This window comes from Hyperolius riggenbachi, chromosome 4, assembly GCF_040937935.1.
Source record: "Hyperolius riggenbachi isolate aHypRig1 chromosome 4, aHypRig1.pri, whole genome shotgun sequence".
NCBI classification, from domain to species: Eukaryota; Metazoa; Chordata; class Amphibia; order Anura; family Hyperoliidae; genus Hyperolius; species Hyperolius riggenbachi.
Window position 1 is genome coordinate 430,555,015 of NC_090649.1, and position 27,505 is coordinate 430,582,519.

Below are 27,505 nucleotides of genomic sequence, written 5' to 3' on the forward strand. Positions count from 1 at the left end.
CTGAAAAATTAGGCTTATAGGCGAATAGATAAGGTATGTATCCCTTTAGATGTGATATATATATATATCTATATAATTGTACACAGACGAGCTCTCTCTCTAGTTAGCAGTAGTGTTGGGCGAACAGTGTTCGCCACTGTTCGGGTTCCTCTACGTGATGACGCATACGAGGGTACGCGTCACGCGTACCCTCGTATGCGTCATCACGTAGAGGACGTGAGGTCAGAGAGAGGGCGGAAGTACCACAAGGGTACTACCGCTGAACCGCCCACTGCCCGGTCTCAACGCGGCTCCTAGACTAGTCGGACTCCTCCACTCATGATCCATCTCACCACAGCCAGCCAGCCAGCCCACCACTAGTAGGTAATTTTCCGCAAACTTTTTTTATGGGGAAGCGGGCAGAGGGGGGAGCGCTAGTGGAGGGGGTGGGGGGAATTTCCGACCCCCCCCCCCCGCGATCGGGGCATGCTCCCCCCTTATGCCTGCGACCCCATAGGGCCCCCAAAACCGACATGTTCGGGGGTCCCATTGACTTGCATTGAGTTAGGGGTTCGGGCCGAACATGCCGAACATCTGGCCCATGTTCGGCCGAACGGACATGAACCCGAACATCCAGGTGTTCGCCCAACACTAGTTAGCAGAGATGCACATCTAAAGGGATGCTGGGGGTGCACTGAACAGAAAGTAGAATGACTCAGGCACCTACTTGTAAGAGAAGACTAATAGCTTGCTTCCTGACCTGCACCACAGCTGGTGAGTACTGAACAGGGATTAGTGAATTTAAGCATGTTTTAGCAGTATTCTACCTAACCTTTACTACATGCAAGAACTTGTAAAACAAAAAGGATAGAAACCGAGAGCCCAATACAGTGTAGTAGTTTACATGTCCACAGTAAATAAAAACGCAGCAGTAGATATACTCATAAGTGTGGGTTACCAACCAGGTAACCACTTCAATGGCAGGTGGGGAGAATTATAACTTGACCCCTCTCAGGTATAAGAAGTCACTCTCTGTAGACAGGAAAATTGGGGATAACACCTCTCCACCAGGAGTGGACTAGACTAGGTATGACAATATTGAACAGAGGCGCCAATGTAGAATAAAAACGTCTGAGGCGCTCGGCTGCATTACAGACTACAGCTAGTTTTTCTCCACTGATTGCCTGATGAAGCGAGACCCTGCCTGCGAAACGCGGTGCATATTGGAGCTAGAAATAAATGTTATTTTTTATAATAAAAATAGTGAATCTTGGTCTGTCTTTCCCTTAAGGGAACTAAGTCCACCAACTTCCCCCTTTTAAACTGTTTTTTAGACTTTTTTTTCTACATTGGCACCTCTGTTCAGTATTGTCATACATACAAGAAATCGTAGTGAATTTGGGGAAAAAAATTTAAAATACCGAATGGGGTATTTTACCGACCGGAATTATTTTACCGAACTGCCGTTAGTGAATTGATGCCAATATGGCAATGTTTCTCAAACCTGTCCTCGTGACTCCCCAACGGTGCATGTTTTGCAGGCAACCTCATCCATGCACAGGTGGGGGAATTGTCTCAGCTACATGGAATCCACCTAGCTGAGACACTAATTCCCCCACCTGTGCATATATGAGGTTGCCTGCAAAACATGCACTATTGGGGAGTCACGAGGACAGGTTTGAGAAACACTGCAATATGGTGAGGATACAATTGTAGGAAAAAGCATAACTGTGCCCCACATTTCCTCAGAACACACTATTTAAAAGGACTACATTGCTATAATGCACAACCAAGTTCATTATAATTCTGTCACCAGAACTCGCACTATGATAGAATCCCAGGGTCATCTATAATTTCCCCTCAGCGCTAACACTGAGCTACTTTTCTAGGAGGAAAAAAAGGTTGTATGTGCAAGAAAATATATGCTTCTATTTCTGAAAAATAAAATATTCATAAAGAAGTTATTTCCTTTCTAGAAGGCACATTACTTATACCGACATTCATTCCAGATCAATACTCATTTTTAATAAAGAGTAACCTTCCACGCATACTTCATGTAATATTCAAGAACCAGACTCTTAAAGTTACGTGATAAACCACAAGTGTCTTAAACGTGTCCATTGACTCTATAGGTTTGCTAGGGGCATACATCAAATAAGGGCGCCAGAAAAAAAGGCGTAGGGCATAGCCAAAATGTTAAAATATTAATTGTTAATATTTTTTATCGTTTCTTCGTCTTTATCTGAGCTAGAATAATAAATATGTCAAAATAGCGGTATTAAATAGTCAAAATATTGTCTATAACAATGAAAACAAAAATATAATTACAGCTGTAATGATGATAGTAAAACATTGGTAAATATTATCGATATTTTACTACAACTAACCCTACTCTCACACAGAACCCTTCCTCTACCGATGCCTAACCCTAAGACCCCCCTGTGGTGCCTAACCCTAATATACCCCCCTGGTGCCTATCCCTAAGATCCCCGCTTGTGGTGCCTAACCCTAAGACCCCCTGGTGGTGCCTAAAGCTAAATCTCCCCTTCCTAACACCTTACCCTAAAACCCCCTTCCTAACGACTAACCCTAAAATCCCCCTTTTTCCACTGCAAATAACGTTAATACAAAAAAAGATACATTTCTAAGACAATACATTTCAAAACTATAATTTACGAACTGATAATTCTCAAAACGAATTTCGATGTTTTAAAAAGAATTAAAATGATAATTACAAAATTATAATTGTCAAAATTAATGATACTTTTCAAAACACTAATTCTCAAAATGAAAAATTTCGCTTGGACAGGCCCAGCATCCGCTATTTATCGGGCGACCAAATTTTTTCTTTTGGCACCGAATAGCTGATATTTTGTATTAGTACCTACGGCCAAATAGTCCCATTTGCCGCAGACGCGTTTACATTTCCTAATTCCTTCTTAGGGATTGGTGGGATGGTACAGCTATAAGATTGACAGGTTGCTGCCTTCTTGGCTATAATGCCATGAATAAAGGAAATGTCATCATTCAGGTTTAGAATATGAATTAAGCGTCAAACTCGCTGCTGCTCAAGGATGTCGAGAATGACAACTCATGCTGAATCTTCAAAGAGATTGGCTGAGGAATCGATGGAACGGGTGATTCATCAACAGCATTTGCTCTGAGTAAACGCTCTGAGAGCAATTATAGAGCCCACGTCCTCTGATATTTTGTGGAGCGTATTAATCTACTGAGCACTCCTCTCTGGGATTGTCTCTCGTCATTGTTGAGGATTTGGGACACATATCACTTTAATGGGAGCAAGTAAAATAATATAGCAGTCATTATTGAGCTGTCTCTTACGATCAGAGGATCGGTATTTCTCTGTGATGTGTAGAGAACAGGAGGAACTTAGTTTAAGCGCCAATGCAAGAAGCAGGACTGATATGCATGAGGCCTGGGTGCGAATTTGGCACTAGATTTTGTATTCTTGTTGCAATCCTTTTTTGCTTTTTTTAATGTAACTTTTCTCTTGACTTTCACCTGACTCTATCCCAGTGATAGGCAAACTTGGCTCTCCAGCTGATAAGGAACTACAAGTCCCACAATGCATTTGCCTTCATGAATCATGACTGTGGCGGTCAGACCCCTGCAGTGCATTATGGGACTTGTAGTTTCTTAACAGCTGAAGAGCCAAGTTTGCCTATCACTGCAACCACTATTCTAGTGCCTAACCCTAACCTTCCACTCTACAGTGACACTGAAGCAAAAAACAAAAAAACCCTATATATAAATAACCTAATATATACCTTATTATATATAACTTATCACTGATATAATGACTTTTATGTGTAGTACAGCTAGGAGATAGAACATTAGTAGCAAAGAACAGAGTCTATTGCTTTTATTTTCATTTATATATATTTTTTTTTTATAACATTGCATCATTCTGTCATATATGTAATTTACAAACCACACACATATTTGAAACTATGAAACAGAGCAGAGCTAAGGACCCTTTGAACTTTCCTGCAGTAAAACTTTATCTGAAGCTGTCTCTCACTGTTTCTTTGATGTATAAGTGCTTCAGAAAACAGCACTGTAGCTGACCCAAGTTGGGTCGGAGAGCTCAGAGAAGCTCTTTTGCATAGATGACAAGTGAAGTTTCTTAACTCTTCCTGTACTGAAAACAATACTTTTCTTTGCTACTAATGTTCTATCTCTTAGCTGTACTATACATACAATTTATTATCTCATACGTTTATTTTCACTTCAGATTCCCTAAATGCTAAGCCTAAGGGTACCCATAGATCACCCGATATTGTGGCCTGATCAATCTTACGGTTTGATCATTTTATGAAATGGGAAGAGAATTGGTGCTGCTACATGGCCATTCAAACGTTCTTATGGCTCCCTGCACACTACATGCGATTTCAATATTTAATCGATTTTCACATGCGATTCCGATTTCCGATTTTGAATCAGTACTGCATGCTGCGGTTTTTCTTTTGATAGCATCCAGGGAAAATCGGAATCGCAAATCGGAATCCCAAATCGGATTTGCAGTGTGAGCCTTTGATAGATTTCTGGCTGAAGTCGGTCAACTGGATCCATCAGGAATGTTGGAAGAATCTAGGTCGCAAAGGCTCGGGTGTGTGACAACTGATGGACTCATGGCCGATATCCACCCAAGTGTAAAGTGTCCCACCCATGCCTGGGTGCCGTGTAAAGTTTCACCTCTCCGCTGACGTAACACTTGGCCTCCTCCAGTGTCTGCTGTCACTGAGAATGCCTGTACCATGTGTCATTGGTGCATCTGTGATGTCACACATGTGCCGAGTCAAGTGGTACTGGCGCAATCGGTGACAGGCCCTAGAAGACGCCAGGATTTACACTGGTGGAGAGGTGAGATTTTAAAGCATAGAGCACAGGCATGGGCGGGGGGGGGGGGCATTTTACACTTGGGGGGCTCAGCAGGTGGCGCAAGGACAATTTCCAATATATTTCATTCTGAAATCTATTGGACATTGGTGTGCAGCCAGACAACAGATCCTTCTCTGATCAGATTCCATGGTCGACCTGGCCATACATCGGGTGATAAATGGCCAGCATAAGTCCCTAGCCGGTGTTTACTTATTCAGTTTACGATCAGTTTGGCCTCGCAGAACAAAGTGTTCTGAGCTCACTAGGTTCTAAATCTGAGTATCATTGAAGTCAATGAGGAAAATGTGGATTTTTTTTTTCTGTTCCCAGGAGAACAACCTCCCAGGAGCTGTGCAGATGACTATAGTTTTATCATAAACCAAGGTAGAATGTAATGCCCACATAGTAAAGCTCTTTTGAACAGGTATACAAACAGAATAAAAAGGGCTACTGTTATGTGCAGCTAATTACTCACGCTAAAAGATGGGAATCTGCAGGCAGACTGTAATCCAAACAGAGAACAGATGCCATGGCTGCAAAAATGTGCAGACGAGATTATTGTCATTTTTGGATATTTTTGGCTGGCTGCAGATTGAAATGGAAAGGTCATTTAAATAACATCAAATAACAAAAAGACTTCTCCACTGATGTATGTTTATGGCAATTATTTAACATAAGTGGAATTTCCCTTAAAGGACTACTATCACGAAAATTGTTAAATTTAAAATACATGTAAACACATACAGATAAGAAGTACATTTCTTCCAGAGTAAAATGAGCCATAAGTGACTTTTCTCCTATGTTGCTGTCACAGTAAGTAGTAGAAATCTGACAGAACCGACAGGTTTTGGACTAGTCCATCTCTTCATGGGGGATTCTCCGTATGGTCTCTATTATCTGTAAAAAGACAATCCCTGAAAAGAATTTATATAAAGATGCAGACCGCCCCTCTACCTCTTTGCACTTTTTTTTTGGCAGTTGGACAGAGCAACTGCCATTCATTAAGTATCTTTGAAAATAAAGAAAACCCTAAATATAAAAAGATAAATAAACACTCCTTCAAGCCTATGAGCATTTCAGTGCACGCTTTCCACCCTTCTCTTTGCATAACAAGGGTTATACAGGTGGCAGCCATTAGCAATTCCTCCTTTGCTGGACACCATCTACTCCACCAGTTTGCAGGATTCTGTCCCGGCAATATGAAAGGAAGGGAGGGGTTCTTCCAATAAATGTAAAATATTTTATATTTGTCATCATGCAGCTGAAAAAAGGCTGCTATTTATTATTATAATTTACAAAATAGATTTTATTTCTGAAATCTTGTATTTTTTAATTTAGGTCCTGCTGGTTCTGTCAAAATTCTTAAACCTACTGTAAGGCCTAGTGCACACCGGAGCGTTTCCGCTGCGGTTTGCGATCTGCTTGCGGGTGCGGATCCGCTAGGGTAATGTATTTCAATGGGCTGGTGCATACCAGAGCGGGAGGCGTTTTGCAGAAACGCATACTCCCGGGCTGCTGCAGATTTTGGATTGCGGATGCGTTTCTGCCTCAATGTTAAGTATAGGAAAAACGCAAACCGCTCTGAAAAACGGCACTTCAGAGCGGTTTGCCAGGCGTTTTTGTTACAGTAGCTGTTCAGTAACTGTAACAATACAGGAAATCTACTACACCAAAACCCTTAGACAAAACCGCAAAACGCTAGCTGAAACGCTACAGAAAAAGAAGAAAAAGCGTTTCAAAATCTGCTAGCATTTTGCGGATCTGCTAGCGGTTTTTGGTGTGCACCGGCCCTAAGTGACAGCAACATAGGAGAAAACTAATTTATGTCTCATTTTACTCTGGAAGAAACATACCACTTATCTGTATGTGTTTACGTTATTTTAAATTTTTACGATTTTTGCTATAGTGATCCTTAAAACTATTACAAGTCTATCTGCTTTCTATAAATACCTTGAGGGAGACTGCTAACCGGGTATCTGGCGCTGGAGCGCAGGCACCGTAGGAGGAACAAGAACTCTATAGGACCCAGAGCCTTCCCTCTCCTTAGGTGAGTATTTGTTTTTTGTGTTTTTTTATTAGCACTTCAGACTCCCTTTAAACTAATAGCAGTGAACTATCTGAGGATAAAATAAAACGCTGGCATCCCTTTAATTTTAAAAGCGTTAGGGACATCTTGAAATCCGACCATGGGAATAAATGTGCAGATCAGGTATTCCAATGACTCTCAGACATTCCTGGTTTTGCATCTTTGTTTCAGAGGAGCGGATGACAAAGTATTCTAGCAGAGGTTCAGCTCCACAGCCATTTACTGGCATTTCCGAAAGGAGGTCAGTGAGGGCTTCCTCCATATTTCTCCCATGACAGGTGTACTTGCGGGTATCATACAGTTGTAGCCATTAGGAGTTTAAGAATTTTCCCAATAGAGATGAAAAACGTGAAATTCTCAACGGAAACCGAGTTCCAGCTTGCAACATGTAGCACATGTAATTTGTGCATTTCCCGATGTGACAGTCATACTGAAAATGAGATAAATGTGTGTACCGGACCGATCTCACAAGTCCTCTGGGAATGTCACAGATACAAGAGACCAATCCACCATCCCAGTCTCTATTTATGAGAAGAGGAACTCGGCAGAGAGGCACACTGAATGTAAAGCAGGAGATCTCAGCTATTGGCAGCTTCCTTGCTTGTGTACCGGTATTTTCAGAAAGTATCACTTCTGAAAGAATACATTAAAAACGCACTAAGGGGTAGGGATAAATGATTATACTACTATAAAAGGCCACATCCTGTCTTTAGTAAGGCAGAACATTAATGCGGACCTGAACTCAGAACTTCCTCTCTGCTCTGCTAAGCAACAGCATGATAGCCTTTAAAGAAAAACGTTTCTTTCCTACAGCTGATACGAATCCTGCAATAAATCTGTGGTGTGCTTACTTCCTGCTTTCATGGAAGCAGACAAAGGGTTAAGATTCTGTGTTTACAAATTAGCTGCTCTGCAGAGCCAGCTAGCTGACACAGCTGAGAGATCAAATTTCAGTTGTAATTTGTCACAGATGAAGGGGAATAAGACAGGCTAAACTCTCTAAATACATATAGGGTGCATTTCTCTATGTTTTCCTTCTGTCCTCTGCAAGAGTCCAGGTCCTGTTTAAAAGATCCCTGAGGCGAGGGACGTTCAGATCTACTTACTTACCTGGAACCTCTCCCCCCCCCCTTCCCCCGCCCCCGCAGTATATAAGGCTTTCCGCTGTGCCCTCTTGAGCGTTGCTGCCCCCTCGAAAATATCCCTGACCAGAACTGTGGTTGTGGCTACTGTGCACGTGTGGTCACTTACTCACACCTCCTCAATCTTGCATCATGCCCTAATGCACAGTTCACAAAAATGTAAAGTGTGCATGCACAGCAGACTGATCTGCTGTGCATGCCAAGCTAAATGGAATGTTTAGCTAGCTAAGCATTCCATTTAGCTTGGCACTCGTATTGGCCTGAGGAAGTGGGCTTGGACCCGCGAAACGCGTTGCCTGTGCTACAAATAAATCTTTTGTTTATTACAAGGATTTGTCGTCATTGAGATAAGCTACCTCAACTTTTTGTTACTTTTAAACTGCTTTTAGATGCTTTTATCAAGCACCAGGGTGCCTCTTTACAATCGTCTAGTGCACTTTTACCACCACACAGTCCCCGTCTGAGGGGTGGAGACAGATCACACGTGATGCACACCACGGTGGACATCTGTCCCTTTCTTTTTTCCAAGGAGAGCGACCGCATCCAGGTCTTTTGTGACCTCCCTGAGTGGAGTAAGGTTCATTGTCTCCACCTGCTTTCTGCGGTCGGTTGACCCCCTGCAACCCACCTTTGTAAGTAGACTTTTACTTTCTACAATTAGCCAATTATCTTGACGTACTGCACCATTGGGCTCCCTGCTTTTGTTCCCTGTGTCTTTTTTCCAGAAGGTGTCCTGACACTCACTACCTACTATCTCTAAGGGAGGGCTGCTGCTGTGGGGTGGGTGGCTTCCCCGGGCTGCTGCTGGTGGCTGCTGTGGGGTGGAAAATGCACATCGGGGTCCCCCTCCTGTCACCCTGCTGCCACGGTGTTATAGACCGCTTCACACTCATTTTACCTGGCCCGGGCTCCATCAGATGTTAGAGCTGCAGGTTCGCACTGTCTCCTCTGCACTACCGCTCACACGGAATCAGGAAGTAATGCAAGCGGCAATGCAAAGGAGACATCGTGGACCTGGACCTCTAGTGCCTGATGGAGCCCGGAGCCAAGGAAGGTGAGTTTGAAGCTGTTTTACCCACAGTGGCAGCGATTTGTAGGAGCATGAAGACAGGAAGAAGGGGGGGGGGGCGCCAAGGAGTACAATAAGAAGCCCCGACCCCCGCCTCCCCCCCGGCGGCTAATCAGAGGCGGCCTGGTGTTGCGCTGATCCACCTTTTGCGCAATTTTCAATTTTCGATTTTATTTGATTAGCCGCACCCAGGCTATGCATATACATAGGTTAGGATTTAGTTAGTGTTAGGCCCCTCCCATGGAGGATTGACTTCTTCGCAGTGGGAGGGACGAGTACTTAATAGGTTGCATGCAAGCTGTTAATGGAAACCAACATCCTCCTCTAGTGGTAGACAGGTCATGTGTATGCTCGGTATGTATTCGACCCCACAAGTGGGGCTTGCACTCTTTTGCAGGTAGGCACTAGTCTGTTTTTAAGTAGCGCTGCTCATTTCCTTGCTATGTACTAATGTAATTCGTTTTTGGTCAGCTGCTCCCACTTAACAGCCATGCTTTTGGTGTATATGCAGAGCTTCTGTTTGGGTTCAAGGTGCGTTTGTAGTTCCTGGGGGGGCTCAGCGCATCTCTGATGGAGGCCATTCAGAGGCGGCCTGGTGTTGCGCTGATCCACCTTTTGCGCAATTTTCAATTTTCGATTTTATTTGATTAGCCACACCCAGGCTATGCATATACATAGGTTAGGATTTAGTTAGTGTTAGGCCCCTCCCATGGAGGATTGACTTCTTCGCAGTGGGAGGGACGAGTACTTAATAGGTTGCATGCAAGCTGTTAATGGAAACCAACATCCTCCTCTAGTGGTAGACAGGTCATGTGTATGCTCGGTGTGTATTCGACCCCACAAGTGGGGCTTGCACTCTTTTGCAGGTAGGCACTAGTCTGTTTTTAAGTAGCGCTGCTCATTTCCTTGTCAGCTACCTAACTGCCCACCCTCCCACCCAGCAACCTAACTGCCCACCCTCCCACCCAGCAACCTACCTGCCCACCCTCCCACCCAGCAACCTACCTGCCCACCCAGCTACCTAAATGCCTACCCTGCCACCCAGCTACCTATCTGCCTACCCTGCTACCTATCTGCCTACCCTGCCACCCAGCTACCTAACTGCCCACCCGGCTACCTAACTGCCCACCTGGCTACCTAACTGCCCACCCTCCCACCTGGATACCTAACTGCCCACCCTCCCACCTGGCTACCTAACTGCCCACCCTCCCACCCGGCTACCTAACTGCCCACCCTGCCACCCAGCTACCTAGCTGCCCACCTGGCTACCTATCTGCCTACCCTGCCACCCAGCTACCTAACTGCCCACCCGGCTACCCAGCTACTTATCTGCTTACCCTGCCACCCAGCTACCTACCTGCCCACCCTGCCACCCAGCTACCTAACTGTCCACCCGGCTACCTGACTTCCCACCCAGCTACCTAACTGCCCACCCTTCTACCTAACTTCCCACCTGGCTACCTAACTGCCCACCCATCTACCTATCTGCCTACCCTCCCACCCGTTTACCTATCTGCCTACCCTCCCACCCGTCTACCTATCTGCCTACCCTCCCACCCAGCTACCTAACTGCCTACCCAGTGCAGCGCCTGCACCGCAAATAGTGTGCCAGCCTGCCCAACCACCCTCCCTCCAGGTAATTAATGTTTTGTGGTAAAATCTGGCGACAATCTGATTGCATTTTGGGGGGAAATTTGGCGACATTCTTATTGCAATTTGTGGGGAAATCTGCCGCCAATCTGGTTGCATTTTTGGGGGAAATCTGCCTCCAATCTGGTTGCATTTTGTTGGGAAATCTGCCTCCAATCTAGTTGCATTTTGTGGGGAAATCTGCCTCCAATCTGGTTGCATTTTGTTGGGAAATCTGCCGCCAATCTGGTTGCATTTTGTTGGGAAATCTGCCGACAATCTGGTTGCGTATTGTAGGGAAATCTGCCGACAATCTGGTTGCATTTTGTGGGGAAATCTGCCAAAAATCTGGTTGCATATTGTGTGGAAATCTGCCGATAATCTGGTTGCATTTTGTTGGGAAATCTGCCGACAATCTGGTTGCATATTGTGTGGAAATCTGCCGACTATCTGGTTGCATATTGTAGGGTAATCTACCGACAATCTGGTTGCATATTATTGGGAAATCTGCCGACAATCCGGTTGCATGTTGCAGGGAAATCTGCTGACAATCTGGTTGCATGTTGCAGGGAAATCTGCCGACTATCTGGTTGCATGTTGCAGGGAAATCTGCCGACAATCTGGTTGCATTTTGTGGGGAAATCAGATTTTCTCACAAAATGTTTGGGTGGGGGGGTCTGAGGTCATGGGGGGGGGGGCATCATTTTTTTTGTTGCTATGGGGCCCAGTCATTTCTAGCTACGCCCCTGATTATAATACAGGTATTACAAAAACAAAACAAGAGGAGCAGAATTTTAATCAAACTATTTGGCATGACAGGGCAAAGGCTAGAATGTTGTTTTGAATTGCAATTTGTTCTGATCTATTATTCAGTCATTATTGCCTACTCTAGTCTGCTCATACACCCAGAGCAGGGGCGTTGCTAGGATCCTAAGATATCCGGGGCACATTTGGGCACTCCATCCAGAAAATGGGTTTGGCAATGCATCAGAATGTGGGTGTGGTTATGAGTGGATCCAAATTTACATTAACTTAACAGTGGTCTAAGTAGGCCTGCCCAGCAAAATATTGGATGAAGCCTCCCTCTCCATTAATACAAAAAAGAAATGCAGCATATCACATAAATAGGCAGTGTCCCTTCTAGGCAGAGTTACCTGGCTTCTGTGCTGGCTGATATGGCTTTTTGTTGGGCCAAGCTGGATGCTGTGGTCCCTCTATGGGGCATGCTGGGTTTTGTGGTGACATAATGGAAGCTATGCTCCATAGGGAGCATGCACATTGTGTGTGTCCTCACTGTTCCTCCCCCCAACTCTCCCCTCCCCTGCCCAGCAGAGTAACACAGCTACTATTCATCTCCTCCATCCGGTCTCCAAGTATAGAGGCATTCTCTGTAGCTGGCGATTCTTCTCCTAGCATCTGAGAACCTGACACTAGGGGGAGAAGCCTGGAAGAGAAGATGGCTGCAGAATTTGGAGACCAAGTGGCCGGAGGTGAGTACTGCCACCCGCTGCCTGACTCTGCTTGGGGGACACCCGGGGCACCCCAGAATAGATCCGTGGCACATGCCACTGATCTTTGGGACTAGCAATGCCCCTGGGTGAGATTTATAATTTTCAGGTATTTCTCATATACATTTATTCATTTCTGCTGACTACAATTGGTTTGGTTTCAAAAGTGTATCAGTTACAATTCTAATTAGGGATGTTCGGAAATGCCAATTTCCAATTCCGCTGTAAATCCGCATTCCGCCATTGCCAATTACCGATTCCGCTTTCCGCTACCAATTTCCGCATTCCAATGCGGAATTTCCGCCGGAAATCGCTGAAATTCTGCCCGACTTTAACATCGATTTTCTCAAAAACTATAAGGTCTTTTTGAAAACTTTTTTTGCATCTTGTTCAAAAGATTCTGTTTAATAAACCCTGAAAATTTGGTGTTTCTAGGACTTACGGGGGCTTTGCTATTAACCGCTAAATTCGGCAGATTTTTACTGTAATGTAAAATGCAGAAAATAGGCAGATGCAGATTTTCTGCATTTTACATTACAGTAAAAATCCGCCAATTTTAGCGGTTAATAGCAAAGCCCCCTAAAGCCCTAGAAACACCTAATTTTCAGGGTTTATTAAACAGAATCTTGTGAACAAGATGCAAAGTTTTCAAAAAGACCTTATAATTTTTGAGAAAATCTATGTTAAAGTCGGGTGGAATTTCCGCGATTTCCGGCGGAAATCCGCCTACCACCCTTGCATTACCGAATTCCGCATTCCGATGTGGGAATGCAATTTCCGATCAGAATTTCGGAAATTGCATTTCCGCGGAATCCGAATGAGCATCCCTAAATTCTATAATTGGGGTCATCTAGTTTTCAACTAGTTTACTTTACTACAGTTTGGACTGCACTTTTTTAAAGTGAAGTAACTGATACGACTAAAACTGCCAGATATCCAGGAATTCTACTATATTACATAAATAGTCGCACGATAATGAATGCATTACCACCACATATCTGATTGACCACGTCAGGGCCAGCATGTCAGATCGATACATTTGATCAATTTTGGGGTAAAATCAGCCAAATTGTCAATCGGGCATGCTTGTGGCACCATTGATTTTCCTTCAATTCGATAATATTTATCGAATCGGGTGGTCGATCAGCTGCCAAATCACTATATGTATGGCCACCTTAATTAATAAGTTTAGAAAACTAAGAGGAGAAAAGTTATGAGTGAAGTTGGATAAAGATAAATAAGGTAAATCAGAGAAGTATAGATACATTTTGACTTAAAGGAAACCTTAGTCTGAAATCAAATCATTATTTGATGCCCTGTGTGTGTGGGGAGATGTGTGGGGAGGCATATACTTACCACACCCACCGTGGCCCGGCATCAGTCTCCGTATAGATGTAAAGCCGTTTGTTCTGGTTGGTGGGGTCAGTGCAGGAGCAGCCGGTGCATGTGGTCAGAAGGTACCCAATTACATGCAAGGTACATGCTGAGCATGCGCGCGTAGTATGTTCGGGTCAGAAAGCACCCACGCCAGCTACATCTTCCCGAGGGAGTGCACCGTACTCCTGCGGACATACTGCACCTGCACCGACCACACCGACCAGGACACACACACACACACACACACACACACACACACACACACACACACACACACACACACACACACACACACACACACACACACACACACACACACACACACACACACACACACACACACACACTGAGTCAATTACTGATTTGATTTAAGATGAAGCTATCTTTTAATAAGTAAAGTGAAATAATTCGTGAAATACATTTTGTGAATCAAAACCTATCTAGCTATATAGAAATGTATTATTCTAAACTAAAGCACAATTACAGAGTATATACTGTGGTAATAATCCTGACGATCACGCTACAACACCACATGAAATACGTCCAGCTGGTCTGCAAGATTTTACTTCTACTGCAGCTAACCAGAAATTCTTAAATAAATTAATATCCTCCCGGGAAGCCGTCACTTTGGGCAGGAAAGCACTTAAGGGACACAGGCGAGTAAAATAGTTTGAAGGTTACTTCTGAGGCCCTCTGTCCATATTTATACTGTGTCTGAAATTACTATTCTCTCTTCTTGCCCCCTCAGATGGTACAAATGGAATGCCTAGTCGTAGAGCCGCTTCACAGAAGCAGTCAAGTGAGTGAACTAATAAGGTTGTGAACCTGTCATTGGAACACAATACCTAGCTTATTCCAATAATTTCACACCCACGGTTTTACCACTTTCCATGTAATTTTTTCTTCTCGTATTCTCTTGTGCTCCGTGTTGCTCAGATCTCTGAAAATAACTCCATTAAAGCGAAGACAAGGCAGGAAGATCTGAGAGTTTTGTACTGTGGTGTGAAAGGAAGGCCCTTCCTGTTCAGCTGTCTAATGTTAATTGCATAAGGCGAAGTGCACTGGGCTCTGCTCTGACATTGATTATGAGTGGAAGAAATGTTAATGAGCTAGAAAAAAGAGGTGATTGCCATTAAGGCATATATCTAGGAAGGGACAAGACTCTGAATGGACAGACTTTGTGCCTGCTTTCCAGAGGAAATGACCAGATTGCTGTGCGACAAACTTAAAGCACACCTTGTGCAAATAACCCCCCAAAAATGTTTCAAATAAAAGCAACCATACATCTAGCGATGATGGGCAGATTGCACCAAAAGACAAATCTCTCTCTGATTGAAGCTGAACGGAGAGAGATCTGTCAGCTGCTCATACACCGCAGGCCAATTCACAATCTGTTTCAGCATGAAATCTTTCGGGAATCGCCCGCGTCTGCCGCATCCGTCGCTTCGCCTCTGTTCCCTAATGTATAAATGTACATGTGTACATTTATACGTTACTAGTACTGTGTCGCTGTGCCTCTCCATCTTCCAAATCCGCCACTCTTCCCTTAGCCTCATACATGTTCAGTGTTCTTCCCAGAAATGTTTTCCAGCTGGGTGGCCTAAAAAAATAGCCGGGTGTGCCAAGATGACAGAATGCAGGGCCAGTGCTTCTCTGCACAACTCTGCTTTCAAAAGAGGGGGAGGTGAGCCGATGACAGCCGGCCCAGCCGAGTGCTCACCAAAACTACCCAGGTGGAGCACCCGCCTAAAAGAGCCTGGGGAGAACACTGATGTTGCCGACGTGGTGCATGTATGACATTACGGGCATGTATGGGGTTAATGGAAGATCGGCTGATTTGGAAGACGTACGGGCACCGCAGGACAGGTAATATATAAATCCCCACATGTACATTTATACACTGGGGAAACAGCGTTGGGGGTTTTCTCACGTTTGTTGCTCTTCCCAATATCGCTCGCATTACCAACTGCCACCCGATTGAGCAAGTCGGCCCTACATCTTTCACCATCATGTCTGACCGATACGTGTGACAAATTTAGGCTCAAAATTGGTCACATCATCGATCGGCTTGTTCTTGACAACACCGATTTTCAACCAATTCAAGTATAATAAGCTTGTCATCTATGCAGCTCTTGTGCTGATGGGGATTATACTCCTAAAAGTAAACTGTCATTGACTACTCGTACATAAAAAACATTAGAAACTGATTTTCTCGTAACACTTCACTCTTTTCTGCTGACAGACTGATATGAAACTGCATTAAAGGAAGAGGCGTAACTATTATGGGCCGAGCCTCTGCACCTGCTTTGGGACTCTAGGGCTGAGAGGGCCCCAGTGTCTTACCCTCCCTCTCTCTAATACAGAAGACACCCCTTCAGAGCAGGTGAGAGATCGAGCGCTCAGCACCATCTCTGCGCGTGGCACTCAGTATCCATACATGTAGCTCGGGGTTACCGCTTATTGTTGTGAAAATAACCCCGAGTGACACAAGAAGGCTAACCTTAAAGAGAACCTATAAAAAAAAGTTCCCCTGGGGGCACTCACCTCGGTAGGGGGAAGCCTCAGGGTCCCAATGAGGCTTCCCCCTCCGCTGTAGCTGCAGACAATCCAGCACTAGCTCCCCCGAAGTCTCTGGCAATCCAGGCTCGACAAGCCTGACAAGCTGAATTTATTTACCTTCCCTGGCTCCAGCGGGGACGCTGTTGCGGCTCTCAGCATGGAGATAGGCGGAAATAGCCGATCTTCGTCGGGTCCACTCTACTACGCAGGTGCAGGAGACTTGCGCATGCGCAGTAGAGCAGCCCAACAGCAATCGGCTATTTCCATCTATCTCCGAGCGGAGAGCCAATACCGCGCCTGTGCTGGAGCCAGGAAGGTAAATATTTACATCCCCGCAGTTCAGAGGGCCAGAGCGAGACCGCCGTGGGACACAGGAGGACGGGGGAAGCCTCATTAGGATACGGAGGCTTTCCCCTACCGAGGTGAGTACTCCACAGGGGAACTTTTTGTTGTTACAGGTTTTCTTTAACAGTTAGCAATACTTACATATCCGATAGGGAGTACTTGCCTCAACACAACTCTGCACCCCTTCTAAAGGTGGCCACACACGATACAAAAAAAAAAAAAAAGATCTGATTTTGCAACAATTCCATAAAAAGGATTGATGGTCCTGAAAAATTGAAAGCTTTTTTTTTTTTTTAATCCAAGCAAAAAATCTGATTGGATGTCCTCTTTTTTTCGCTATAAGTTAATTGGGAGGATTTTTCTGATTTGTATCGTGTGTTGCCACCTTAACAGTTGTAAAAACACTTCTTCTACCATACAAGTATTTAGCATAACAATCCTGTAATCTGACTCGAAGTGGAAACATTTGTATAGCTGATTTTAGAAATGCTTTTTGAGTATCATCTTCAACAATTGACAGTAATTACATCATTTTTGGGAAAATAATTAAAGTTGCAGACACCACCTTTAATCGGTTCATTTGTTTCTGAGTAGAGAAGATTTCATATTTTCATTTGTGCTTTTTGTTTTGTTTTATGCTTTTATCTTAGCAGTAATGTGTTTCAGTTTCCTTGAACATTCACTTGTCTCTCTCTTTCTTACGTAGCGCAGAATATATAGAAGAACATTCAACTTGCATTCTTTTTTTGTCTCTCTGACAGTACCAGGTTTATTTTCTGTTTTTTGTTATCAAAGACATTTCAGAGCCTAACTTGCTTACATGTGCTAAAAAACTGAAAGAATTTTAATGGTCTGTTCTTTCCCTCCTACATTCTCCGCAGGATTCTTGATGCCAGAACTGTTCACCTGACTTCCTGCAGAGATAGTTGATTCTGTTTGTCACCAAGAGAAAAAGCCTTTCCAACATTTTTTATTTGCTTGCTTTCCTGTTTCCCATTCACTTCCTGTAAATTCATTTTTCTGTGCAGATTTGCTGCCTAATGCTGAGCATACACGACTCGACTGCTCCTTATCATTCGAGCCGCTGATGGCTGAGATATATCACTTGTTCATTTTTAACCACTTGAGGACCCACGCTTTACCCCCCCTTAAGGACCAGCGCTGTATTCTGTGATCTGTGCTGGGTGGGCTCTGCAGCCCCCAGCACAGATCAGGTAGCAGGCAGAGCGACCAGATCGCCCCCCTTTTTTCCCCCCTATGGGGATGATGTGTAGGGGGGGTCTGATCGCTCCTGCTGGCTGAGGTTTGCGGGGGGGGGGCACCTCAAAGCCCCCCTCCGCGGCGACATTCCCCCCCTCCCTCTCCTCCCTCCCTTCCCCTAAGAGATCAGAGGCTGCACAGGAACGGATCTGTCCTGTGCAGCCTCTAACAGGCTCCTGCCTGTCATGTGACAGCGATCCCCGACCGCTGATTGGCCGGGGATCGCTGATCTGGTACAACGCTGCTACTGTTAGCAGCGTTGTACGAATGTAAACAAAGCGGATTATTTCCGCTTGTGTTTACATTTAGCCTGCGAGCCGCGATCGGCGGCCTGCAGGCTATTCACGGAGCCCCCCGTCGTGAATTGACAGGAAGCAGCCGCTCGCGCGAGCGGCTGCTTCCTGATTAATTAGCCTGCAGCCGTCGCTGGTCCTGCAGCTGCCACTTTGCCGACGCGCGTTATGAGTGCGCGGTCGGCAAGTGGTTAAAGTAAACTTGTAGCAAAACTGCACATTCTTACTAACCAGGGGCGTAAGTAGACTTAATAGGGCCCCCCTGCAAAAATGATAGCATGGGGCCCCCTTTGTCCCCGAACCCAGTGCTGCTCGGATACCACTTTTCACTATCTGTATCTAATTCGGATGCGGATACCCAGATATCCAATCCGGGTCGGATATCCGAGTTGAAAATGTTCCGATCCGGATCCGAATCGGATATCCGACCTCAGTATCCGGCCGGATTCGGATATCCCAGATAGCAAACCGGAAGTGACCTGAAAATGGCTTAAAATGCTTCCAGAAGTCTCTCTCTCCCTCTCTCTCTTTCTCTCTCTCTCTCTCTCTCTCTCTCGGATATCCGAAATCTTGCTGAGCACCACTGCCCGAACCCCATGCGAGTTACGTGATCAGGAGCCGGCGAATGGCAGCAGAGAGTGTTCTGCTGAGAAGCAGTGTCTATAAGCAGGAAAAAATTACATATGGTCCTGCCAGGGCCAGCGCTACCATAAAGGCAAAGGGGGCAATTGCCTCAGGGCCCCAGAGCTTGTAGGGGCCCCCAGTGGCTACAAGAGGAAAAACATTTTCAAATCGACCTTATAGTTTTTGAGAAAATCGATTTTAAAGTTTCAAAGGAAAAAAAATACACATTTAAAAACCCGCTGACTTTAATGGTTAATAGCAAATCCACCTTAAATTCTAGAAACCCTAAATTTGCAGGATATGTTAAGGAGATCATTGAGAATAAGAGGAAAAAACAATTTTTCAAAAAGACCTTATAGTTTTTGAGAAAATCGATTTTAAAGTTTCGAAGGAAAAAAGTATACTTTTAAATGCGGTAAATGTCACTTTTAGTAGCAACCCTAACTGTAGTGTAATTTTACATGTATCAAAAGAAAGAGCAATAATTTCCTGACGGGGTTTTCTGGGGTCCACCATACGCAGCCGCAGCGCTTTGGCCAGGGATCGCTATACAGCCGCAATATGGCTGTATGAAGATCCCGGGCATTTTTTCCTATTTTCCCAATTTTTTTTTTATGTTTAGAGTGTGGGATTTTGTTTTTTTAAATTATGTGGGGTCCCCCCTCCTGAAACTTTTTAACTCCTTGTCCCCCATGCAGGCTGGGGTAGCCAGAATGTGGCACTCCGACCGATTGGGGCTTCACACCCTGATTATACCAGCTGCAAAAAAGGTCCCTTAATGCTGATTTTTGTTCCGGGGTATCTGTTGGGGGGCCCCCCAGGTTTATTTTGCCTTGGGGCGCCATTGTTGCTTAAACCGGTCCTGGGTCCTGCACACGGATTTTGTGAGCAAACAGGGAGTTTTTTTTGCTAACTAGCTGCACTTCCTGTTGGGGAGAGGGAGGAGGAGGGGCCCCAAAAGCCTCTGGCAGGAGTTGCAGGGGTGATTGCTACGCCCATGCTTACTACCTAGACGTCATGGTCATGCCTCTCATCTTTCCCAGTAGAACTGACCTGAGCAAAGGTAGGGCCTCTAAAGTCAGTTTGACTTCCTGTGTGTAAACTTAGCCAACCTCAACCCATCCTGTGACAAAGCCTGGCCTTTCCCCTTCCTGTATGGAGGCTTGACCACCCCCACCCTTTCCTGTGAGAAAGATTGGCCACTCCACACCCCTTCCTGTGAGGAAGCTTGGGCACCCCACCCTTTCCTGCGGCAAGCTTGGCCAACCCCCCACACCTTCCTCTGAGGAATCTTGGCCATGCACTTACCCTAAAATGCCAGTGTTAAATTTTATTGGCATTCACGTGTGTATGCATGCTTGTATTATATTGCTTTGCAATAAAACCTTATTTTGCACCTTATACCCTGGTCCTAGTGTCTGTATTACTGCAAACTGTGGTCAAGCCCTAGTTTCTCTGTTTAGGTTTGTGACTATGACCATAAGACACACTGACTTTTTCTCCCTACTTTTGGGGGGGGGGGGGGGGGTTGGAAAGTGTGTCTTTGGTCAGAAAAATAAGTTAAAAGAACAATATCAATACCCAAGTGTTCTAAAATGATGATGTATAAATAATGTCTAAGTAGCTGTGTAAACATTTTCCTACTTTTCATGTTAAATATCAGAGGCAAAAGCTTTAACTTATTGAGTGCAGGTTTTAGCTTTTTCTGGAACAAATCAATTGCAGAAGGGGTGTCTGCTTCACTGAACAGCCAGTGTTGCATATCAGACTACAGAGTATTTTTCTCTGAAAGCAAAAAAAGTATGAAAAGCGGTGGTGTCACAGACAATTACAGTCTGCTCTCTTCAGACACTTCAGTCAGAGACACAGTACACAGGCAGCTGCAGCTGCTGAGAGCTTTCTCTCTCACACACACAGGGTTAACAGATGAAGTGTGAGGGTAATTCCCCCTCTGCTCATGGTTCATTCTGCCATCAGTTTTGGTGTCAGTAAAGTGTGAAACTATTTTGATAACAGTAAACAAAGAGGTTGCCAGTGAAATATATACACCAGTACTTAGCAGCACTTCCCAAACAATTCCTGTGTCAATTGAAAAAAACATGTTAATCGATAGTGTTGCTTAAACTAAAATTATGATGTTCATCCAGAAACAGCCATTTCTTTTATTTTATAAAGTAAGGTTTGGGGTGTCGTTTAACTGGCATCTATCAGGTCAACCTTTTCTCTCTCTGCACCACTTGCATATGGCTGCAAATCGTTTCTTAACGGTTTGCTCAGAAGCATTCACTTGAACACCCCCCCCCCCTTTACCTCCACTCAGAAAGTGACTGACATTTTATTTTATCTGCCACACAGGGTATTATTTATGTCTTATTTATATTGCATCTGTAAGAGAAACCTATTCTCTCCCTGCAACACTTTTATCTAGAATGCAGAGCGCTGGTAACTGTTTGTTCAGCAGCATTAACAGGAATGCCTCTGTCAAATCGTCCTACCTTACTTATAGCTGATGAGTGCATGTACAATAACATAAATGCAATGTTTCTTAATTGATTAACTGAAAAAGGCTGTTACTTTCCAGATATCCCTTGTACATATTAGTTTTCTTGTCTCATTAATTTTTGTTTGTTTGTTGGATGCTTTGAAGCAAGCCTGAAGTGAAAATAAACTTATTGGATAATGAATTGTACGTATAGTGATAATGGTAACTAGAACATTAGTAACATAGAACAGAGTCTGAATTCCTAAGACTAAACTCAACAGCAGGCATGGAAGTCTGATGTAAAATTTGCTTCTTTCAGCTGCAAAACAAACATAACTAATTTCTCACAAAACTTTTCTGCACTGAAATGTTCTCAGCAATGATTTCTCAGTCAGGGATGGTCGTAGTCAGCCGGCTTCGCTACGCTGGAAATACGCGTAGTTATACGCAATTACGCTTCGCAAAACGACAGCTTCGAAATCAAATATTCGCTTTGAATGCATTTTGTAGACTACGCGTTAAAATATGCAATTACGCATAGTGCGAAGCGTAGTGTATGCGGATGCTTATGCCTGCAAGCAGAACATTTTACGCATTAATTCCTTCTTAAATGCTTATACATGGATCTCTTCTATGCGTACATTCCCCTTTCCAATGCGTAAATTTGTAAAGCATACAATCGCACGCAGAAAATTAGACGCGAGTAACGCATTCGTAGTTCACTACGCAATACACATGTTAACTACGCATAATGGGCATAAGCTACTCATAGCGGTACTTCGCTACGCGTAAATTCGTAAGTGTAGTTTTGAAACTTCACCTACGCACTACGATGCTTAGATGCGAACTACGATGCGTAAGTTTACACTGGCATAGTTTCTGCTCATCCCTGGTCAAATAGGAGTGTTTTGCTTATATTTACTGACCTAAATTAAACCACATTGCTCTGAGTACTCTATGGACTCGATTCACAAAGCGGTGCTAACCCAGTTAGAGACTTTGGGCTCGATTCACAAAGCGGTGCTAACCCAGTTAGAGACTTTAGGCATGATAACCATTGCACCACGATGGTGAAAAGCCAGTTTAGGCGTGATAAGTTTAGGCATGATAAGTTTAGGTGTGATAAGTTTAGGCATGATAAGTTTAGATAAGTTTAGATCCCTTGCAAAGTCCCGCACGCAAAGCAGCGCCATTAAACTTTACACGAAGTGCACCAGACTTTGCTAGCGTAAAACTTTTGATCAGCTGTGCACTGCGGTGCTAACCCAGTTGGCGCTTAAAATTATCATGCCTAAACTTATCACACCTAAACTTATCACACCTAAACTTATCATGCCTAAACTTATCACACCTAAACTTATCATGCCTAAACTGAGTTTAGGCATGATAAAGGGCTTTTCACCAGCGTGCTAACTGTTAGCACCGCTTTGTGAATCAGGCCCTTTGAGCCTGATTCACAAAGCGGTGCTAACAGTTAGCACCCTGGTGCACAGCTGATCAAACGTTTTACGCTAGCAAAGACTGGTGCACTTCGTATAAAGTTTAATGGCGCTGCTTTGCGTGCGGGACTTTGCAAGCGATCTAAACTTATCTAAACTTATCATGCCTAAACTTATCACACCTAAACTTATCATGCCTAAACTTATCACACCTAAACTGGCTTTTCACCAGAGTGGTGCAATGGTTATCATGCCTAAAGTCTCTAACTGGGTTAGCACCGCTTTGTGAATCGAGCCCTTTAGGTGTGATAACCATTGCACCATGCTGGTGAAAAGCCAGTTTAGGCGTGATAAGTTTAGATAAGTTTAGATCGCGCGCAAATTCCCGCACGCAAAGCAGCCCCATTAAACTCTATGCGAAGTGCACCAGACTTTGCTAGCGCAAAACTTTTGATCAGCTGTGCACTGCGGTGCTAACCCAGTTAGCGCTTAAACTTATCATGCCTAAACTTATCACACCTAAACTTATCACACCTAAACTTATCACGCCTAAACTTATCACACCTAGGCCTCGATTCACAAAGCGGTGCAAAGTGTTTGCACGCTGGTGAAAAGGCCCTTATCACGCCTAAACTCACTTTAGGCATGATAAGAAGAAACTCGCGCGAAGTTACAGCGCGTACGCGCGTACGCGCGTAAGTGCGCGCGCAGCACCCGACGCTTCGCGCGAAGCTCCCATTAAGCCCTATGGGACTTTGCGCGCGCGCTCACGCGCGAACGCGCGTACGCGTACGCGCGGTAACTTCGCGCGAAGAGCAGGAAAAAGCGGTGATAACTCAGTGGTGAAAAGGTCATCACGCCTAAAGTCTTTTAGGCGTGATAACTGGGTTATCACCGCTTTGTGAATCGAGGCCCTAAACTTATCATGCCTTAACTGAGTTTAGGCGTGATAAAGGGCTTTTCACCAGTGTGCTAACTGTTAGCACCGCTTTGTGAATCAGGCCCATTGTCTGGTGGTGGACAGAGAAACCTAAACCTCTGTGGTAACAAGCAGCTGGTACGACTAAATTAATTACCGGTTAGTCTGATTTCCCTAGTCACGTGAAACACGTCTGTTTCTAATTTTTATTTTTATGCGCAATTAATAATAATTTAGTTATACTGACTCCTATTTTACCACAGAGGAAGTAAGCCAACAACTACCTCTTCACTTTTAAACTGGTTTTAAAGGGAATCTGAATTGAAAATAAACTTATGATATAATGATTTGTATGTGTAGTACATCTAAGAAGTAAAACATTAGCAACAGAGATAAAAGTCTCATATTGTTTCCAGTACAGGAAGAGTTAAGAGATTCCAGTTGTTATCTATGCAAAAGAGCTTATCTGAGCTCCACGACTTTCAAAGTCGCAGAGAACTCTGTCTTCTGAAGCTTATTATCTCAAGTGTCTGTCACTGTATTTTGTTTTTCTGCTGAGTAAAGTTCAAAATTTCACTAGCCTGCTCTGTGAAATCATTTAGAATGCTGAGTGCATTCTATTAATTAGCCATACTACACATACAATTCATTATATCATATTTTTTTTTTTCGTTTCAGTGTCACTTTAACTGTTTTTATATTTTTGGTTGCCTCCATCCACCAGTTGTTACTGTTACACCTCTGTTGGAGGTTGTATATTAGACTGTCCCTTTTCCTATGGACCTTATCCTAGGAGTGCAACCACTGAGGCCCCTCGCCATCCTAAGCGGAGGCGGGGATTCCATCAGATGCCTTACTGGTGGATGCAGTGTTCAGTAATTCTCCTATAACACAATTGTATTGGTACTGGGACAATACTGCACTATTGGCTTCTGGTTTCTGTCTTCTTTATGTTTTTTTTCAGTCCGAGATTTTCTTGGTCCATCACTCTTTAAATAAACCCATAACTGAATTTGCACTATTGAGTATTTTTAAATATTCCACTATTGTTGGAGAAAATGTAATCTGTTGAGTTTATCTTTCTGTATTACAAAAAGTAACCCCCCAAACAGTACTGTCACCATGGTTGTGCAGTTTGACCTTGCTGTCAGGTTTGGAATTTCTTTGTTGGCTGCAAAGTTTTCAGTTATATTAAATGACAGAAAGACATCTGCAGCAACGATCCCCGTTTATGGCAATTTGATCTGATCCGAGGTAATTCATCAAGGCAGCAGATCACTCCACCCCCCCTCCCCCTGAATCGTGGCTGTGGCAGGTCTTATTTTATCTCTGCTGAGGCTCTGGCCACTCCTATATATATTGCCGTAGCCTGCCCATTGATGGCTGCCGAGCGGGGGGCAGGCCAAGGCATTGTAGACAGAGGTTTACAAAGAGTTTCAATAGACTTTGTAAACATGGCCGCGACTGCGTTTCTGATAATGGGGTCAGAGCTTCCCCATCTACATTGCCACAGCCAGCTCAGCAGCCATGGACTATTGGTGGCTGCCAAGCTTGGGGCAGGCTGAGAATTTGGCAGACTTCACAAACATGGCCGTGACTACATTCCTGAGGATGGGGAGGAATGTCCTCCCTCCCCCTCCCCCCCCCCCCCCTCCCTTTCCCCTCGATTCTGCAGCATTGAGATAGAGCCTGTCTTTTTATAACTTACATAGTCTTTAAGAGTGGGAATTCAGATCATAACAAATGCTCATTTGTAATAGGTACTGTTTAATTTTGCATACTTGCATCAGCCGGCAAAAAGAAATGTCATGTCTTAATAATGCATACGTTTCAAGAAAAAGCTTTCTTGAAAAAACAAATAACGCAAAACAACCTTGTGTAAAAAAAAAAATTCATATGAGATGATTGATGGCACTTGCCACTTCTCTCCATCAAGGCCAAAGATAATGCATTCCAGAGAGCTGTTGTACTTAATACCATTTTTAATAATAACTCTACAACAGAACTTTTCATGGCAAATTATTAAAATAAAGAAATCAAAGCATTGACACACTTCTATCGCAGCCTAATGCAGCCCTATGGGGATGTTCATACTTCCCGTGTTGCGGTACGCTGCGCAGGAAGTGCCTAATCTAACGCTAGCACAGAACAACATTTCCATGCAGGATCTGCACCACTCTGCGCAGCGCGGAAGTCATGTTAGTCTATTGCAACGTGTTTTTTTTTAAAAACTCGGCGTTGTAGCATGCATGCGCGGAAACATATTTTTACAATACGCTTCCGTGCACTTCTGCATACCTCAAACCAGGAAGTGAGCACAGGCACGCTTCACTTCCTGCTTGGCTGCTGGACAGACAGGGAACACGTACAAACGCGGTGTTCCCTGAAGACCTGTTTCTGGAGGGGTGATGCGGTGCTGTGGGTGCGATGCTCCGCATCGCTGCCACCAGTTTGTAGTGTGAAACCGGCCTTTAAGGACAACTGTAAGGAGAGGGATATGGAGACTGCCATATTTATTTCTTTTTAAACAATACCAGTTGCCTGGCATCCCTGCTGGTCTGTTTGGCTACAGTGGTGTCTGAATCACATCAGAAACAATCATGCAGCTAATCTTTCTAGTCAATATCTGTCAATATCTGTCAATAGTGTCAGAAACACCTGATCTGTTGTATGCTTGTTGAGAGTCTTTGGCTAAAAGTATTACCTGGTAATGCTTAAAGAGGAAATAAATATGGCAGCCTCCATATTCCTCTTGTTACAGTTCTCCTTTAAGCAATACCCAGTGGCATAGTTAACCAGCTGAGCGGTCTGGACGAGCTCAGCTCGTCCAACACCGCCAGCGGCTGCCGCTCAGGCCCTGCTGGGCCGATTTTAATGAAATAAAAAGCAGCACACGCAGCCGGCACTTTGCCAGCCGCGTGTGCTGCCTGATCGCCGCTGCAGCGCGGCGATCCGCCGCGTGCAGCGGCGAAAGAGGGTCCCCCCAGCCGCCCGAGCCCAGCGTAGCCGGAACAAACAGTTCCGGCCAGCGCTAAGGGCTGGATCGGAGGCGGCTGACGTCAGGACGTCGGCTGACGTCCATGACGTCACTCCGCTCGTCGCTATGGCGACGATGTAAGCAAAACAAGGAAGGCCGCTCATTGCGGCCTTCCTTGTTTATTATGGGCGCCGGAGGCGATCGGAAGAACGCCTCCGGAGCGCCCTCTAGTGGGCTTTCATGCAGCCAACTTTCAGTTGGCTGCATGAAATAGTTTTTTTTTTATTTAAAAAAAACCCTCCCGCAGCCACCCTGGCGATTTAATCAGAACGCCAGGGTGGTTAAGAAGCTATGGGCCCCGGTGCAAGTTTTACATGGGGCCCCCTAAGCACTCTATACATAACAAGTGATACGGTGCACCAAAACCTGCCAAGGATTTCCACAGTGTCAGAGGTGCAAGTAGGGGATGAGAAACAGTTTGTTAATGATTACTACTATTTAAAGCATCTATAGAAGGGATTATTAGGAGTACAGGGCCAATAGAGAGCTAATATTCTGCTTGAGGAAGGGCCTCTCTGACCCAAGGGGCCAAATACAGTCGCTACCTCTGCAACCCCTATTGCTACACCACTGGCAATATCACTAATCCTTTTATCCATAGTCCCTGAACAAGCATGCAGAAGATCAGGGGCTCGATTCACAAAGCGGTGATAACCCAGTTAAAGACTTTAGGCGTGATAACCATTTTATCATGCCTAAACTCAGGGCATGATAAGTTTAGGCATGATAAGTTTAGGCATGATAAGTTTAGGCGTGATAAGTTTAGATAAGTTTAGATCGCAAAGTCCAGCGCGCAAAGCAGCGTCATTAATCTCTATACGACGTTTCGTGCACCAGACTTTGCTAGTGCAAAAC